General features: G+C 41.3%; 1 protein-coding gene across 1 annotated transcript in view; it reads left to right on the top strand.

Moving 5' to 3' along the window:
• The window catches only part of LOC124709009 (A disintegrin and metalloproteinase with thrombospondin motifs 7-like), a 552648-nt gene that overhangs the window by 242571 nt on the left and 292393 nt on the right, over window positions 1-17684 (top strand). The gene's annotated exons all lie outside the window — the stretch shown is intronic.

Genomic DNA, 17684 nt, shown 5'->3' with positions numbered 1-17684 from the left:
GCAGGAGCGGTACGAAATGACGCTCAAATTGCAAAACGTGAAAGAACCAGAGCTTCTGGAAGTCATGACTGGTAAGCATAGGTATACGCATACGTTCGACTAAGTTTTACACAAGACAAACGAAAGCGGATAGAGGTTTCTTTGCGCTATTATTTCTAGCTTTCAATTTCATTGCAGAAATCATAGACAAATTTACGAATGAAGAAGTGCTAGACGTAGAATAAAACAGTGTTCTAACGTTCGATGCTTTTTTAACTGAGGATGACAATGGCGATACTAAGGCTACTCTTTCACCACTGTTGCATTCGTCGAACATCTTCGATGGTAGAACAGGACAGGGATGTAAAAACGAGGAAATGTGTTACGACGAAGCCTGCTATGAAGATGTAGTGTTGTAGAATAACACTTTGTCCCTACCTTTAATAAAGAAGTAAACAAAAAGGGCTGTCGCCATTCGGAGAAGACGGAAGAACGGAAATCTCTCTTTAAGCGCCATCAACAGGAACATTATGTTGTTAAAACATGGAGCGGAAGACACTGCTGTTTCTGCATTGCCTATACCACCAGCTGAAGCAAGATACTGCAAACCACTAGATGTATTTGGCTTCCGGTATTCAAAGATTTTGTTCGCAACTTTGATAATTCGACACTTCTGGGCGTCAGTGTGAACTCTGGTGAGTGAGCATAACAAAAGCCTTCAAATGCAGTCTCTTCTTTTCAGACAGTTATGTAAACCAGTATTTCGGCCGATCTTCCAGTACGCTTGAATAGAAGCACCTACATGAGTGACCTGCTAGATCACTATGAACATCGAATGAAACAGAATTTTAACATCAATGGATCACAAATTTAGCATTGGAGGGCAGCGTGGAGGGTAAAAATCGTAGAGGGAGACCAAGAGATGAATACACTAAGCAGATTCAGAAGGATGTAGGTTGCAGTAAGTACTGGGAGATGAAGCAGCTTGCACAGGGTAGAGTAGCATGGAGAGCTGCATCAAACCAGTCTCAGGACTGAAGACCACAACAACAATCATGTGCTTCAAATGGCTCTGAGCACTATGGAACTGAACATCTTAGGTCATCAGTCCCCTAGACATAGAACTACTTAAACCTAACTAACCTAAGGACATCACACACATCCATGCCCGAGGCAGGATTCGAACCTGCGACCGTAGCAGTCCCGCGGTTCCGGACTGCAGCGCCTAGAACCGCACGGCCACCGCGGCCGGCAACCATGTGCTCTTATATTTTACGTAGAGCAGTATTCGAAGGTAGCACAAGCTATTAAATGCATTTCACCTTCAGCCGAATCATTATTCAAATGGAACTGCCAACGGCAGAAATATTTGGAATTCTTTGAATGCTTATTACAGCCAGTAAGATAAGTAGGTGTTTGCAAAAAATTCGAAATTTCATGTTAATCCTGAAAACGCTCGACGTGGCTGTTGAATTTCTTGTTCACTTGTGAATAGCCTTTAGATTTTCTAAGTGAGGTTTTACGTCATTGTTGCACGTCATTGCCTACAAGGGAGGTTACAATGACAGGGTGTGATCGTAATGCTGAATTCTTTTGAATATTTGTTCAAGCTTCCCTTTTATTCTGCGTTGCGCCGCAAGAGCATTTCCTACTTCTGAATAAGTCAATTAAATCGAGATCAGATAGTGTTAACGTCCATTCTTGAGTCAAAATCTTGAATAGAAAGGGAAATGCTACCAATTGAACGTCTTTTACGTACTCAATTTAGTTTTAAAAAAGTGGAGTTTCAAATGTGTCACAGATAATTATTATGATCTCATTGAAACTTAAAATGGAATAGACTGATTGTTTGATCAAGAACTGCAGTGATTATTTAATTGGCATACAAAACGATCCCTGACCTGTACCTGCGTTTTTTGTAGTATGTACGAGGGCTTGCTGAAAAGTAAACCGTCCGATTTTTTAATGTGAATATTCTTAAAGTTTTTTGAATAAAACACGTTTTTAACATTCTATGTCTTTATTATTCATGTCTACAAATTTATTCCTCAACATAGTCACCCTGACGGCGAACACATTTCTCCAACGAGAGACCAGTTTGTTGATACCTTCAGTGTAGAATGTTTGACTTGATTGACGAGCCACAAGCTCAGCCCTGCTTGCGCTGCTTCATCACTGTCAATGTGAAGCCGTCGAAAGTGTTCTTTAAGTTTTTGAAATAGATGAAAATCGGATGGATCCAAGTCGAGACTGTATGGAGGCTGATCGATTATAGTGAACCGAGGGCATCGGATTGTTGGAGATGTCGCGTGTGGCCCCGCTTGCCATGTTGAAGGAGAGCGTGCCCCGTGTGTGGACCAACTCTTCGAATTCGAACCTCGATTACAGCAAGCTGTTTCTTATACACCGACATATTTAAGTTATACACCGCCCTGTTACCGCTACAATCCGGAATCCCCTTGTTAGTGGTTCGTCTGGTGGACGGGAGACGCTAAGTTCGGCGACGTGCCGACACCGAGTTTCACCCTCGTCTGCCTCTCATCATCGTAGAACACAAATACGACAGTACACTATTCGCACTCCCATTAGAGTCACCTATACTCTTCAGGTACACTTGCGACACTGCTCTCAAACACTGCAAAGAAAGGAGCCACTGCATTTAGAGGAACAATATCCTTTCCGATCAGGCGACTGAACCTTCCCCTCTATGCCTCCCAGTCAAGAATTCCACTGGGGGACGTCCATTAATTACGTGAGCCTTATTTTTTAAAATTTAGTCAAATGGTTCAAATGGCTCTGAACACTATGGGATTTAACATCTGAGGTCATCAGTCCCCTAGACTTAGAACTACTCAAACCTAACTAACCTAAGGACATCACATACATCCATGCCCAAGGCAGGATTCGAACCTGCTACCGTAGCAGTCGCGCGATTCCGGACTGAAGCGCGTAGAACCGCTCGGCCACCGCGGCCGGCAAAATTTAGTCCCCTGCTCCCTGCACCCTTTGTGACATTTAATGGTGGGACTCCCCTCCCCCTGACGTATTGTTTCCCCCCTAGATTGGTAAAAGTACGTAAAAGTGAAAACTTTTTATGTTTTAAACATTGGTTAAAACTCTTTAACAAAAACATGTTAGGAAGTGTGTTAAACAGTGCATCTTCATGTTTTCGCGGCGTAAATACTGTGGCGTAAAGTTTCGGGCGTGCAGCTGCATATATTCAGCTTCTTCTTCTAATATTTCGGTTGAATAACGTACAGCCATCTTCAGACGGAGCCGAGGTGACTAACGCTCCAACATAAGCGGATTTAAAAGGACGGAGCAAGTGCTGGAGCGTTAGTCACCTCGGTTTATTCTGAAAATGGGTGGACATTATTCAGTCGAAATATTGGAACATGAAGCTGAATTTATGCGGCTGCACGCCCGAAACTTCATGGAACTGTGTTAAACAGTGTTTGTAACACCTGATTAAAAACACTATTTTAAACATGCCCTACGATAACAGTATTAATCGTTTTGACGGATCTCTATAAAATTGACCTTTTATTGGTGTATTATGCACATTATGTGAGATCGAACTCTTACTTACTTTGCAGGTGGAAGACAACTTTGTTTGTATCTTCCTTTGAAGCCATGATTACGCAGGTTTTCAGTCGCTTGGTTCTCACTAAGAGAATTTTTGTCGGCGAACTTCATCTTAGCTACCTTTCACAAACAGTTAAGTTCTTCTTTGCAAGTGTGTTGGCATGCCACTTAACATTCGCATTGTGAAAGTTTTGATACAAGCTCATTTTGAACACAAAAACATCGGCTTTATGTGCGTTGCAGAATATCATGGCTGACTCACTGACTGACATGCAGTGATATCGACTGGCGTGACAGGGAACTCCACGAATGAAATCAGACACTTGTGCAGCACTTGTTTCAAATCCAGGAATCCCGGGCATGCGCACGTCTGAAGCAAACAGTTCTGCTCAGAAAGGCCATAAAGACTGGTGGGCACTTCAGTGTTCTCTATGCTCGGATTTAATTTTATAAAACAAAAAATGTTACCCCTTATACTAATGTATGCTCTTTGAATTAAAAAGTTGACGTCAGATTTTCCTTGCCCCTCCCCCTTTTAAATGAGATTGGTAAGATTCTGCCCGATCTCTTCCCCCCCCCCCCCCTCCTTTTAAGCTCGCGTAATTAATGGACGCACCCTCAGATTCTCTCTCTCTGTCCTCTCTTTATCTCCCTCTCTTGATATTTTTTTCTGTCTCTGTCAATGTGTTAGTAAAAGTCAATGTGTCTACGTCTACATCTACAGCTACATTTATACTCCACAAGCCACCCAACGGTGTGTGGCGGAGGGCACTTTACGTGCCACTGTCATTACCTCCCTTTCCCGTTCCAGTCGTATATGGTTCGCGGGAAGAACGACTGCCGGAAAGCCTCCGTGCGCGCTCGAATCTCTCTAATTTTACATTCGTGATCACCTTGGAAGGTATAAGTAGGGGGAAGCAATATATTCGATACCTCATCCAGAAACGCACCCTCTCGAAACCTGCACAGCAAGCTACACCGCGATCCAGAGCGCCTCTCTTGCAGAGTCTGCCACTTGAGTTTGCTAAACATTCCGTAACGCTATCACGGTTACCAAATAACCCTGTGACGAAACGCGCCGCTCTTCTTTGGATCTTCTCTATCTCCTCTACCAACCCGACCTGGTACGGATCCCACACTGATGAGCAATACTCAAGTATAGGTCGAACGAGTGTTTTGTAAGCCACCTCCTGTGTTGATGGACTACATTTTCTATGGACTCTCCCAATGAATCTCAACCTGGCACCCACATTACCAACAATTAATTTTATATGATCATTCCACTTCAAATCGTTCCGTACACATACTCCCAGATATTTTACGGAAGTAACTGCTACCAGTGTTTGTTACGCTATCATATAATCATCCAATAAAGGGTCCTTCTTTCTATGTATTCGCAATACATTACATTTGTCTATGTTAAGGGTCAGTTGGCACTCCCTGCATAAAGTGGCTATCCGCTGCAGATCTTCCTGCATTTCGCTACAATTTTCTAATGCTGCAACTTCTCTGTATGCTACCGCATCATCCGCGAAAAGCCGCATGGAACTTCCGACACTATCTACTAGGTCATTTATATATATTGTGAAAAGCAATGGTCCCACAACACTCCCCTGTGGCACGCGAGAGGTTACTTTAACGTCTGTAGACGTCTCTCCATTGAGAACAACATGCTGTGTTCTGTTTGCTAAAAACTCTTCAATCCAGCCACACAGCTGGTCTGATATTCCGTAGGCTCTTACTTTGTTTATCAGGAGACAGTGCGGAACTGTATCTAACGCCTTCCGGAAGTCAAGGAAAATGGCATCTACCTGGGTGCCTGTATCTAATATTTTCTGGGTCTCATGAACAAATAAAGCGAGTTGGGTCTCACACGATCGCTGTTTCCGGAACCCATGTTGATTCCTACAGAGTAGATTCTGGGTTTCCAAAAATGACATGATACGCGAGCAAAAAACATGTTCTAAAATTCTACAACAGATTGATGCGCATCTTGACGAATGTGTTGGCAAAAGTCAATGTATTAGCAAAACCTTCAATACAAGTTACAATAAGTTCTAAGAAACGTTACGTAGTGTATGGATACTATCGGGTATTGCGCACTCTCCTTTGGAGAAACTGTTGTTTCAGTCGTACAGGTTGCTGCCGGTTTCAAGGCGCTAAGTCTACATATGGTATTTTCTGCGCTGCGTGATCGAAGCGGCATCGACCCGCAAGAAATCAGTCCCAGACCTCGAACCTCGGACCTCGGCGCCGATGGCACTGAGGATAGCGCGGGGCAGCCGCCTTCACCCGCCAGCCTTCCGAGTCCGCTGATCACTGTGCCGATCCGATGCCCTTTCGTCGATAGCGAACCGGGAGACAAGTGTTCCCAACAGACCCACACAGCGGCAGCAGCAGCACCAGCGCCGCGCTCGTGCCGTCAGATACAACCGCCTACGCCTTTCACTGCAGCTTTTGGAATTGCTGCGCCGTATCGCGCGATCACTACAACTGTTACGTGCGTTTCGGTTAATTTCCATGTGGCCTTCATCTAGGAGAACAGTTGTTTGTGTCTGCATCGCTCTCTGTACTTCAGTTCCACTGCTCCCGCCTCTCTCCAATGACCGAGCAGAGATATTAGTGTGCTGGTTCAAGAGATTAGAAACGGAGCGAGTACGTGACGAATGTTGCGGATTGCATACTTCACAAATCAAGGCGCCGCTGTTACATCAATGCTAACGGGCTTCCTTCGTTTCCGCTGCAGTCCCGCAAGTATGACGAATCAGAGAACTGTGGCGCTGCGGTCGCTTCATAATCATCGATTCGTTCTCTCTTACTGAAGCACGCGTGAGTACAACACTAGTCGTCACGTATTGGTAGTGCGAAAGATTAGTAAACGATGTTGCTGCTGTAAAATAACACCGACAACGCGAAATGACCGACTGTCGGGATCAAATGACCTTTAACGAATCTGTGTTTGCACTATGGGACTTAACAGCTGAGGTCATCAGTCCCCTAGAACTTAGAACTACTTAAACCTACCTAACCTAAGGACATCACACACATCCATGCCCGAGGCAGGATTCGAACCTGCGACCGTAGCAGTCGAGCGGTTCCAGACTGAAGCGCCTAGCGTGTGTATCGAAAATTTACTTGCGCAAAGTACACAATTGCAGATATTTTTCACTGGGGCAGGAATGACATCTGGAAAAATGTTCGCGCTGTAGTCCACATTTCAGAGGAAAAACATGCAAATTTCGTCCAGTGCAAATAACGTGGTTGTATTCTTGTTTATTCTTGTTTAATCCACCTCCACCACGAGAATACATTCGTGCTGCGTTAAAAAAAACTGGGCGCGTATCTATGTCTCTGTTATATCCCTGCGATAAAAAAGCGCGCCATTTATGTATTCACTTGGTCATGGCAACTTGCGTTTGGACTAACAGCGAGTTGTGTAACTCGTCATTCATTTGTGAAATTTATTGTAATAATTAATCACCATTTAGAGATTACATTTCGTCCGCATGTCATGTTTTTTGGTTCTGTCGTTGCAGACTTTATAACGCCTCGAATTTATGTATATGTCAACGTAATTATTAGACATTCTCTGATTAGACATTCATTATTCAGATAAATTTACAACAGCGTGCGAAAAAGTTTTATCTACATAAATTAATCTATGGTTCAAGTGGCTCTGAGCACTATGGGACTTAACAGCTGAGGTCATCAGTCCCCTAGAACTTAGAACTACTTAAACCTACCTAACCTAAGGACATCACACACATCCATGCCCGAGGCAGGATTCGAACCTGCGACCGTAGCAGTCGAGCGGTTCCAGACTGAAGCGCCTAGAACCGCTCGGCCACACCGGCCGGTAATTAATCTATAAACAGAACAATATTCATTGCTAACCGATCAGTCATTATATTGGTATATAACTTGCTTCTGGCATTTACGCAGGTCGAACATTTTGTGACATTTCTACTTGCAGTTACGAGTGACTATAAAGTCGAAATCATGTCAGTGTCACTATTTTTGTTACGAGTTTCGAATGAAGAAGAACAGAAGTATGTGATGTGACAAGGATACGTTCGTAATGCAGTAGTTTCTTTCATGTGGACTGATGAAAATGATGTTGGGTCTGCGTCCTCTTCCCGAAAATGCTGCGAAAACATTTTGCTATGTTTGGTCGGTTTCCAATCTTTCCTTCTCAGAGCGTACACCCAGAGGGCTTTTAGAGTTGGACTGATAGGAAACCAAAAGAAAAAAGACAGAACTACTACAGTAAAACTAAACAACGCAGCCAAATTCGATGTATTTACATAAAAGAAAATATCGACTGAACGAATCCACTTACAGATTAAATGTGACCCCTTTGCACTTTAGTATACAATCAGAACGATTAGTACGCCCCTAAGTTAATCAAGCTGGCATTTTTGATAAAAATACTTCCCTCAGACACTATTGTTTGGGGCAGCTGACGCAAAGGACATCGGCTTTAAGCGGGGCCAACGAGGTATACGGGCCCTGCAACGAACTTGTGACGCCATACTAGTCGACTTGTTCGCCACACTTCTCGAACGCTCGGCTCCTGCAAGGTTCACGGGAAATCAGTATGTAATTCAAAAGGTATCCACTAAAGGCCTTAAATTTCTCGTGTTCTGTCGAGATATTATATGTATCTAAAGGAGCTGTCAAGAATTATTAACCTCGTGTGAAATAGTTACTCGCCCCCCGCCAGAGACGGCTGCTGGCACTCGTAAGACCTGCAGGGTCACGTGCTGTGACGTAAACACCACGGCCTGTCTTTCTCGTGGGCCTCAGCTCGGGTGGGATGTGGCGTCATGACAACTTCATTTATTTTGTCTCTATAGCTAGGTCTTCTAGACGTGAGGAAGTGAAGCTGGCTTTCTCTACATACGCAGTATTCATACATCTCCTGTCAGGTTATCAGTTTTAGTATAGAATGAATGCAAAGAATGTAGGGTGGTGAGTCGGCCGAAGTGGCCGTGCGGTTAAAGGCGCTGCAGTCTGGAACCGCAAGACCGCTACGGTCGCAGGTTCGAATCCTGCCTCGGGCATGGATGTTTGTGATGTCCTTAGGTTAGTTAGGTTTAAGTAGTTCTAAGTTCTAGGGGACTAATGACCTCAGCAGTTGAGTCCCATAGTGCTCAGAGCCATTTGAACCATTTTGTAGGGTGGTGAACCCGAACTCCATCGACAAAATTGCCGATATTTTGCAGGGATATTTAGATATGAGTGACCTGTGATCTCCGGTACCTTGTTTCAAAGTAACTATGGAAATATGATGTATCCTGCTTCTTACCCATATTTCTTTTGTTTCTGAGACATGTTCACTACAGTGAAGGCATCCATGATAAGCAATCACCTAAATGTACGATAGAAATACATAGTGATGCAACAACCTTAAGACCAAAAATACTGTGATACGATTGCCATTGTTGTGCCGCTGTTCCATCGCATTCGGTGAATCCATATAAGAGATTCATATCGGCCAACCCATTATCAGTAAACTAATCCAAACTGCTGCCACTGTTTAAATACAGCTAACACTGCCGACAAAAAATTCGGAGACAGAATCGAGCAGTTCTGAGTGCAAGAATAAAAATAAAGAGTAAAACGGGCATTACTGTTGTCAGCAGTAAGTACCGCGAGTGAAAGAAACACATTTGTTTCCAGACAAGACACACAGCACAGACTATCGAAATTTGCTCTACTATGAAGATATTTTCAGTACAATTCAGATTCGAAGACAAACGGGCGTAAAAAAGCTAAATGCAGCTACTCTGTAACGTGCTGCCGTAGACCACGACTCCCTCAAACCAGGATACTCTGAAAATATTGCTGAACAACCTCCAAAATTTTGCCGGCGGCGGTGGCCGAGCGGTTCCAGGCGCTTCAGTCTGGAACCGCGCGACTGCTACGGTCGTAGGTTCGAATCCTGCCTCGGGCGTGGATGTGTGTGATGTCCTTAGGTTAGTTAGGGTTAAGTAGTTCTAAGTTCTAGGGGACTGATGACCTCAGATGTTAAGTCCCATAGTACTCAGAGCCTCCAAAATTTTGTCGTTCGAATTCGGGTTCAACCTACAGAGACCAACTAACAGATCACGTTCCCGCAAGGAAAAGTAATCAGAATATCACATTAGTTCATTTCCGAAAATGAATGGTGGATTTATAAATTGTCATGACATACCAATGCAGTATTAATGCTGTCAATTCTGAAATATTTCTTTGAAGTGTTTATGGTGTTATGGATCGCAATCTTCAGAACGTCACGTAACGGATTAACTGATTCGTTCGAGTATTTCTACCTTTTTGTCGATACAGATTGCAGGGAAACATTATTCTGCTGAATGCATATTGGAAAGTGTCGCGGCAGGTATCATACTTTTCACGTGATTCCCACATATAAAAGATAAGCACATATAAGTTTGATGATTGAAAGAATCATGTCATACTAATATTCTGACCTTTCCATTCTCCAGCAAGAGTCTTGTCAAAATAATAGCAAACTACAGCACGGAAACACACTGTTTTCATCATATATCAGCAAACTAATCCATCGTATTGTCTACGGAATTCACAACGAAAAAAGGTAATGTATTCTGTAGAGAGTCTAGATACATTAGTATGTTCGTTTGTCGTTGAACGGAAAGTAAATCCAATATCGCTTGCCCAAATATTGACGCTGGATGGTTGCTGCTGTTACCGCCTGTTTTGCTGTAGCTCGTCGATGATATTTTTGGCTCTTTATTATTGAAGCATAAAATACTAAATGCTTGTGCCCTGTTAAACGAAGCATCGATAAAATCTTTCCACCGGAAGAAAATTCAATTGTGATAATTCTTTCACAAAATTTGTGTTGACGACGGTGCCGCGCGGAGCTTGAAACTAGTAACGTCGTTACATCTGGACAATCAGTATCTGTAGATGCTCGCTTCTGACGAGCGAAACTAGTAACACGTGAAACAATACGTCACCTGTGTCTCTTTATCTGCACATTAGTCAAATTTTTTTGTTGCTTTGCCTGCAGGAAACGGCCTCCTGAAAGTTTTAGCTGTGGTTTGTGTTTATTCTGTGTATTTCCTGTAAGCACCCAATTCAGTGAAATTTATTGCCAGGTACATTTTCTGAGCTAAATTCAGATGCATTGACGACAGTGCATAAAGAGTAGTTACAGCAAGAGAATGTATTCATTTCGACCGACAAAGGTCGGACGCACTTTTCCCTACAAAAGTGTCTTTTGTGTAGGTCCAGGAATTCTTGGACGATGCTGGAGGCGATGCCATGGCGTTTTCAGTAACATGCAGCGATGGTGACTGAACAACACATTTACTGCGTCTGCACGCAGCCCCTCATATTTATGTTTGGAATACAAACTAATGAGAGATCCAACAGCAAAACCACGGGAAACAACACTCAACGGAAACCAGCTGAAGATATTTAGGTGTTTGTTTACACAAGTACATCATACATCTCTTACCAAAAGTATCTAGACACCTATTAGCAGGAAGTAATAAGAGGTGTGCGCATCCATCGCCTCTATGACGGTTTGAACACTTATTGGGGTACTTTCAGTGAGGTGTCTTAATATCTGTGGAGGAATGGTAGCCTATTTCAGGATTGTTATTGTTCACAAGCCTTTACCTCACAGATGGCTTTTCACGACATAGTGTATTTTCATGTTGATACAAGCAAGCATCGTCTCCGAACTTCTCCTCCACTGAACGCAATACACAGTGCTGTAAAAGTGTCCATTTTCTTCTGCATTTAGTGTTTCATAAGCGCAATTAGGGGACCACAGCTTAACCACGAAAAACACCTCCATACCACCTCTTGCGTACTTCACCGTTGGCAGTTCACACGATGGCAAGTAATGTTCTCCAGGCATTCGTCAAACGCATACCATTGCATCGATCTACCACGGGGATAGCGTAATTCGTCACTACAAATCACTCGTTTTCAGTCACTCACTGTCGAGTGACGTCACTCTTTACACGACCTCAAGTATCGCTTAGCATTAACTACAGAAATGTTTGACTTATGAGGATTTGGTCGACTATTGCACTGTATTCCTTTTGACTTCCTATGCACAGTCGTTGTGGTAACTGGTCTGCTGTTAGCTTTATGGAATTCGGGAGTGATTTTTTCCGATGATTCAATGCGATTTTTTTTTTTTTTTTTACAACCACCTTCCGCAATGATCGATGTTCCCTGTCTCTCAGTACGAGGTTATGCTTGGTTTTGTTTTAGCTGTGAGTGTTCCTTCACGTTTCCACTTCACAGTCACAACACCAGTAGTCGACTTAGAAGCTTTAGAAGCGTTGAGAAGCGCTTGATGGATTTGTTACTCAGGTGCCATCCAATGGTTAGCCATCATCGAAGTCACAGAACTCTGCTGACCTGATGGTTATTCTGCTTCTCTACTGACAACGCCATGCTCCCCTTCCCATTTTATACTGACGGGTTCGCGTCTCGTGACATCTACTGGTACTAGTGACCAAATAGTGTATATACACAATGGAAACAAGAGAAAGTAAAGTTGAAATAAATTACTACGTGCAGGCAGTGTAAGAATCGTACAGGATGTTTCTCAAAGACTCATCACATCTCACAAGACACTATCTTCTATATGAATAAAGATAGAAACGTGAGGTAAATTTTAACTTACACATAAGAATATAAAATTTATACTTTCAAAAGAACCATCACATTTTAGAATTGTAAATGTTTTACGTTCTTGCACATACGGTTACTTTTTTACACTTACATTTAGGATCAAAGTTTTCATTTGATCCGTTGGCCTAGAAGCGAGATGGTGATAAGATGACAACAAAAGACGTTTGTCTTCTCCATTTCTACAGTTGAAATTCTGTTACAATTGCGCGGCGTGATTTTCGTCGAAATTACGGCACTGCACCTCCTATACTTCAAAGGTTCGCCGATGGCACAAGTATTGCACAGTTTGCTTTCAGGGTCACCTGATCTTCTTCTTTTCTGTTTTTGGTATTTATGAGACTTCGTCTGTATACTTCCCCTCGCCCGCAGCTCGTGGTCTAGTGGCTAGCGTCGGAGTCCCGGGTTCGATTCCCGCCCGAGTTCGGGGTTTCATCTGCCCGGGGTCTGGGTGTTTGTGTTGTCCTCATCATTTCATCATCATCATTCGTGGCAGTGGCTACATGGGACTGTGTAAAAACTAGGACTTTTTACGGGCGCTGATGACCGCGTAATTGAGCGCCCCACAAACCAAACATCATGTTATTTACTTCCCCTCATAGTAACGCAATATATCAACGGCAGTGAGTGCAGCCACTAGAGACAAGCTCGCAAAAGTATAAGACTCTCATATGGATGTATATCGTGCGTTCAGTGGACGGCACATTTAAAATTTCTGAAAGGTAAATAATAACTTTGGTCGTAAATGGAACGTCAAAAAGTACCCCATGGTTCTTTTGAGAATAAAAACTTTATACTCATGCGCATAAGTTAAAATTTGCCATAAGATTCTATCTTCGGTCATGTGTTATGTATACCAGGGGAGAATGTTGTACCTAGACGATAGTGTACCTAGACACACTCGATGTTTTTGGTCGGTACGACAGTCTAGTGATTGATACCAAAATCACATGAAGGAATGCATAGTACAGACCGCGATAAGCAGTTTTCGCCATTTTATATAGTTTTTGTTGTTGTTAAACATGTGGTTGTGTTTTGCGTAGCATTTGTAAATATTTCACGTTCTTTACGTTTTGGTGCTGTGTGATATATAAAGCTATTTGGAATATGTTGTTAATAGTTAAGGTACAATCTCTTGTGGTGAGTAAAATGCTATAATATTTTAGAACTATTTATATAACGTGTTAAACCATACTTCGTCGGTCGTGCGCTCTCTGAACTGAAAGCTTTGGGTTGAGGCAGTCACGTAGATGGAATATTTCTTGATTTCCGAAAAGCATTTGACTTAGTGCCACATCTACGGTCATTATCAAAAGTACGGACGTATGTGGTATCAAGTGGCATGCAGATGGAAAAGTAGCTCCGTGTGTGCCCCAGCGAAGCGTGTTGGGACCATTGTATATAAACGACTTTGCAGTCAACGTTAATAGTAACTTCAGAATTTTTGTATTTGATCCGGTCATCTGTAAATAAGCACTGTCTGGAAAAATCTGCATATATATTCAATCAGATCTTAATACGACTTCAAAGTGGTGAAGAGATTGGCAAATTGCTTTAAATGTACAAAAATGCAAATTGTGCACTTCACAAAACTAAAAAACGCAGTATCTTATGACCATGATGTCAATGAGTCACGGTTGGGGTCGGTAAACTCATAGAAATACTTAGCTATAACGCTTTGTAGGGATATGAAATGGAATGGTCACATAGGCTTAGTGGTAGATAAAGCAGTTAGTAGATTTTGGTTTGTTGATAGAAGACTAGGTGCAATAAAACTACAAAGGAGACTGTTTACATATCACTCGTGCAACTTATTCTGGAATATTACTAAAGTATGTACGACACGTACGAAATAGGGCTAACAGGCGTTATTGAATGTTGTAACTGATGCTGTGCTGGTGTCTCACATCTAACAGGTGGCCAACACCTAACTGGTGTCATGCTGATCTTACGGAATTTGCGTATTCCAGGAGACTGTAGGTATCTGAAATGTTGGGGTAATAGTAGCACCTTTGATCTCAATGGGTAGCAAAGAACTCGGTTTTTACTTGCGTATAAATTTTATCGAAGAAACGCCGATGCTTGGCAATAGCTTCGTGGAGGAAACCAAGATTATGTGTAGATGATGATTTAAAAATAGGATAACCACTGAATTCCAGTTAAAGCACTGAAGTCTGGATATACCGCAGCTAGAATGGAACATATGACTCGTAGTAATGTAAAACTTTCGGGTCTCTAGCCGAGTGACTTTGTGGAAAATGCGCGAAATTGGGAAAAGTATTAAGTGTAACTTGTAACTGTGATCGAGAACTAACGTACCATGCTGCCTTAAACAAGACTATGTTGGAAGTAATATCGAACGTAACTAACTTTAATACTTCAGTGTCTGGTGCAAGTTCTTTATTAATCTGTCCATAAACATTCGGTCTTTAAATAACAAAGTTGATGACATTTATATTCTCTTGGAAGGAAAGAAATGTGATTTAGGTGTCAACAAACACTGGCTAAGTGAGAAGCAACTAAAGTTGTTCGTTTCACGTAATTCAGTCGTATTACTGGCTACTGCAGACAAGACCGAGATTTTGGTGGTGCTTCAATTTATGTTAATAATAGGTGAGATCTACAATGTAATGTACTAGATATTAATGATATTTGTCAAAGAAAGGTTTTTGAGGCTACTGCTGTAATACTGCCTTCTCCAAAACTCATAATAAAATATGTGCAGATACTGCTCATAATCCCATCCAGGCCATGTTGTAAATTATCCTTCTTGCTCACATGCCCCATTTTCCTTTATTTCAGTTACTATAATTTCTCTCGTTGTGTTAAAAAAAAATTTACTTTGTATAATCACGGCTGCTTCCTTCACGTGCTTAATGTCACTATTATATCTTATATGTTTATGTTGTAAGACCTGTTAAAGATAAGATTATTTTCTTGGAATATGCCACCAGAGTTTATTGTTCAGTTGGTTTCTTCCATATACAACTGTTGTAATTTGTCTATGTTTATTAGTTAATGGGTCACATATTTTATCTTAGTTGAATAATCTTACATCGCATTTACACTGAAATAATCGCTCTTGTTTTATTCCTAATTCTAACATTAACATTTTTGATTTATAGAAATGGAGATACTCTGTATATGCAGTAGTTTAAAATCTTTGATCCAACAAAATTTCACTGCACCACATACTTATCTTTGTACCTGATAATGGCGTAACAGCTGAAAACCGGTTCGTCTAACAAATAATAAATATTGTTGAATGTTACACCAGTACTGTTTGTGTTTCATTAATAATGTATAAAGCAGTCTATGAAGAACCGACGGAGCAGCCAGTTAGTACTTGGAAGAGTGACTTGTTTATTGGGTAATCTTAGAACTTGTGTTAGTGATAACATTTTACTTACTTGATATCATGCCTTCTTCAATACACCCTTAACGTATGGAGTATTGATGTGGGGTAACTCACCAAGAGCAAAGAAAATCTTTATTTGGCATAAATGGCCATCAGGCGAATCTTAGGAATCTGATACCAGGGCTTCTTGCAGAATGCATTTTGAAAATCTGAAAATATTGACCATCTCATCATTATTTATATTCAGTTGTTTGTTGCACATAAAAGAAAATCAACCAAATGTACCATAAGAAAATCAGTTCACCTACATGTTACACGGCAGAAAGAAAACATAGACACGCCTGCAACTTGCCATCGGAAGAGAATTAACAGCAATCAATATTTAGTTTTTTAGCTCATTGCCTTCACAGGTATATAACGTTCCATTATCTGTTTTTAAAAATGTTCCAATTATGTGGCTAAAAGATAAAGCTTTTTACACACTAGAAAAGTTTCGTACATGCTGTACTGACTCTCTTATCCGTGAAAATGTTACAGTCCTGTAGTTATGATTTGCAAGTATTTTAACCAATATACTGCAGTTATTACTCTTTGTATAAAATGTCCATGTATTTTCTATGTATTTGTTTTTATATATTGTATTTAACGTATTTCTGTATGACGACATCAGCTGTATTGTAAAATGTTTAAAGATGAAATAAAAAGTTTTATTTGATTTGAACGTGACTTTCATCGTGAAGATGATGGGAGTGACACTCGTGTCCAAACATCGCGCCATTTCGACGAACTCACTCCACTGGAAATCCGAGAGCTTTGCATTAGTTCAGCCCACCGAGAAAGGGAAAGAGATCATATAAGAACGGTGACGTGCACAAATCCCCGAGGACGATTAGGAGCATTGTCAACCACAGCCGTGAGACGATCTGCTTCCTTACAGAGAACGACCTTTACTAAAGGCATTTGGAGAGAATGCAGCTACCACAGTAAGGCGCGAGTAAGTGCACGGAATATGGAATCTCAGATAACGTTGTTGTCAGAAGCTCAGCGCAGTAATACCTTCGACATCTCAAATACGAAACAAAAAGACAGGTATGAAGATAATTTAGTGAATCTAACAGTATGTACAATGTTCCGTTGAATAGTGTGACTCTGCTGTGTTGTAGTTTTCACAGTGCTTGTCTCGTTCGCTGTCTCAAGCGAAGACAGTGTCCACGAAAGCGACAAGGGCAATTTTAGGGGACCTGGGTACCTTACCCACTCTTGTATCGATGCCGTCTACACGTTATGCCAAAGACACAATGTCATCATGAAATACTTGCAGCTGTGCCGTTGTAATTAAAGTACAATGTAAGTTATACACGTAATAATTCAACCAGAAATAGTAACATAGAGGTAAGAGAAATCAACATAAACCGACGTAGATCCGAATATCTATAGGTCCGAAACCTAATTGGTAGGTACCCAACACCGTTGTACTTAACTATAAGTTTTAAATGTAATAATTAATTCAAATAGGATTACTAACGTAGATGCATAGATCCGTGAATTTCTGGGGCCGAAATAAAACTGGTAGCAATCCTAACAGACTGCAGATATAAATTGGAAGACCACCTGACAAGTACAAGACTCGATGCTTATTCCTAGGTCGCTACTGAAACGATGGCTTACTTATATACAGCATCGGCAGTGTCTTTTTTCTTCACTGCTTTTTATTTCCATCATTTCATTTGTCCAATAAGTTATTTTAAGACGTATTCAAATGTTTACATTTTTGCATTTATATTTTATTTTATGCGTTTTCAGTTAGCTGTATAGATCAATTCTTTGTGTCTTGATCAAGTAGTATTTATAACTTAGCACAAACAAATAATTTAATCGTAATTTCTGTTTGGCCATGTACTGTATTCCAGAGAGCTGTCCGCTAAATAAATATTACAACAATAAATAAATTGCATAGTGTATCGAACAAATTGTCAAATTTTTGTTGCTAATGAGTAACACAGACAACAATAAATAAGGCACTTTTATAGTGTGAGTTTCCACGTTTACGCGTCACAGCCTCGTACTTTGCATTCTACAGTCT

Source organism: Schistocerca piceifrons, chromosome 7 (assembly GCF_021461385.2).
Source record: "Schistocerca piceifrons isolate TAMUIC-IGC-003096 chromosome 7, iqSchPice1.1, whole genome shotgun sequence".
In the NCBI taxonomy this organism is placed as follows: domain Eukaryota; kingdom Metazoa; phylum Arthropoda; class Insecta; order Orthoptera; family Acrididae; genus Schistocerca; species Schistocerca piceifrons.
This window is presented reverse-complemented; position numbering and strand designations above follow the sequence as displayed.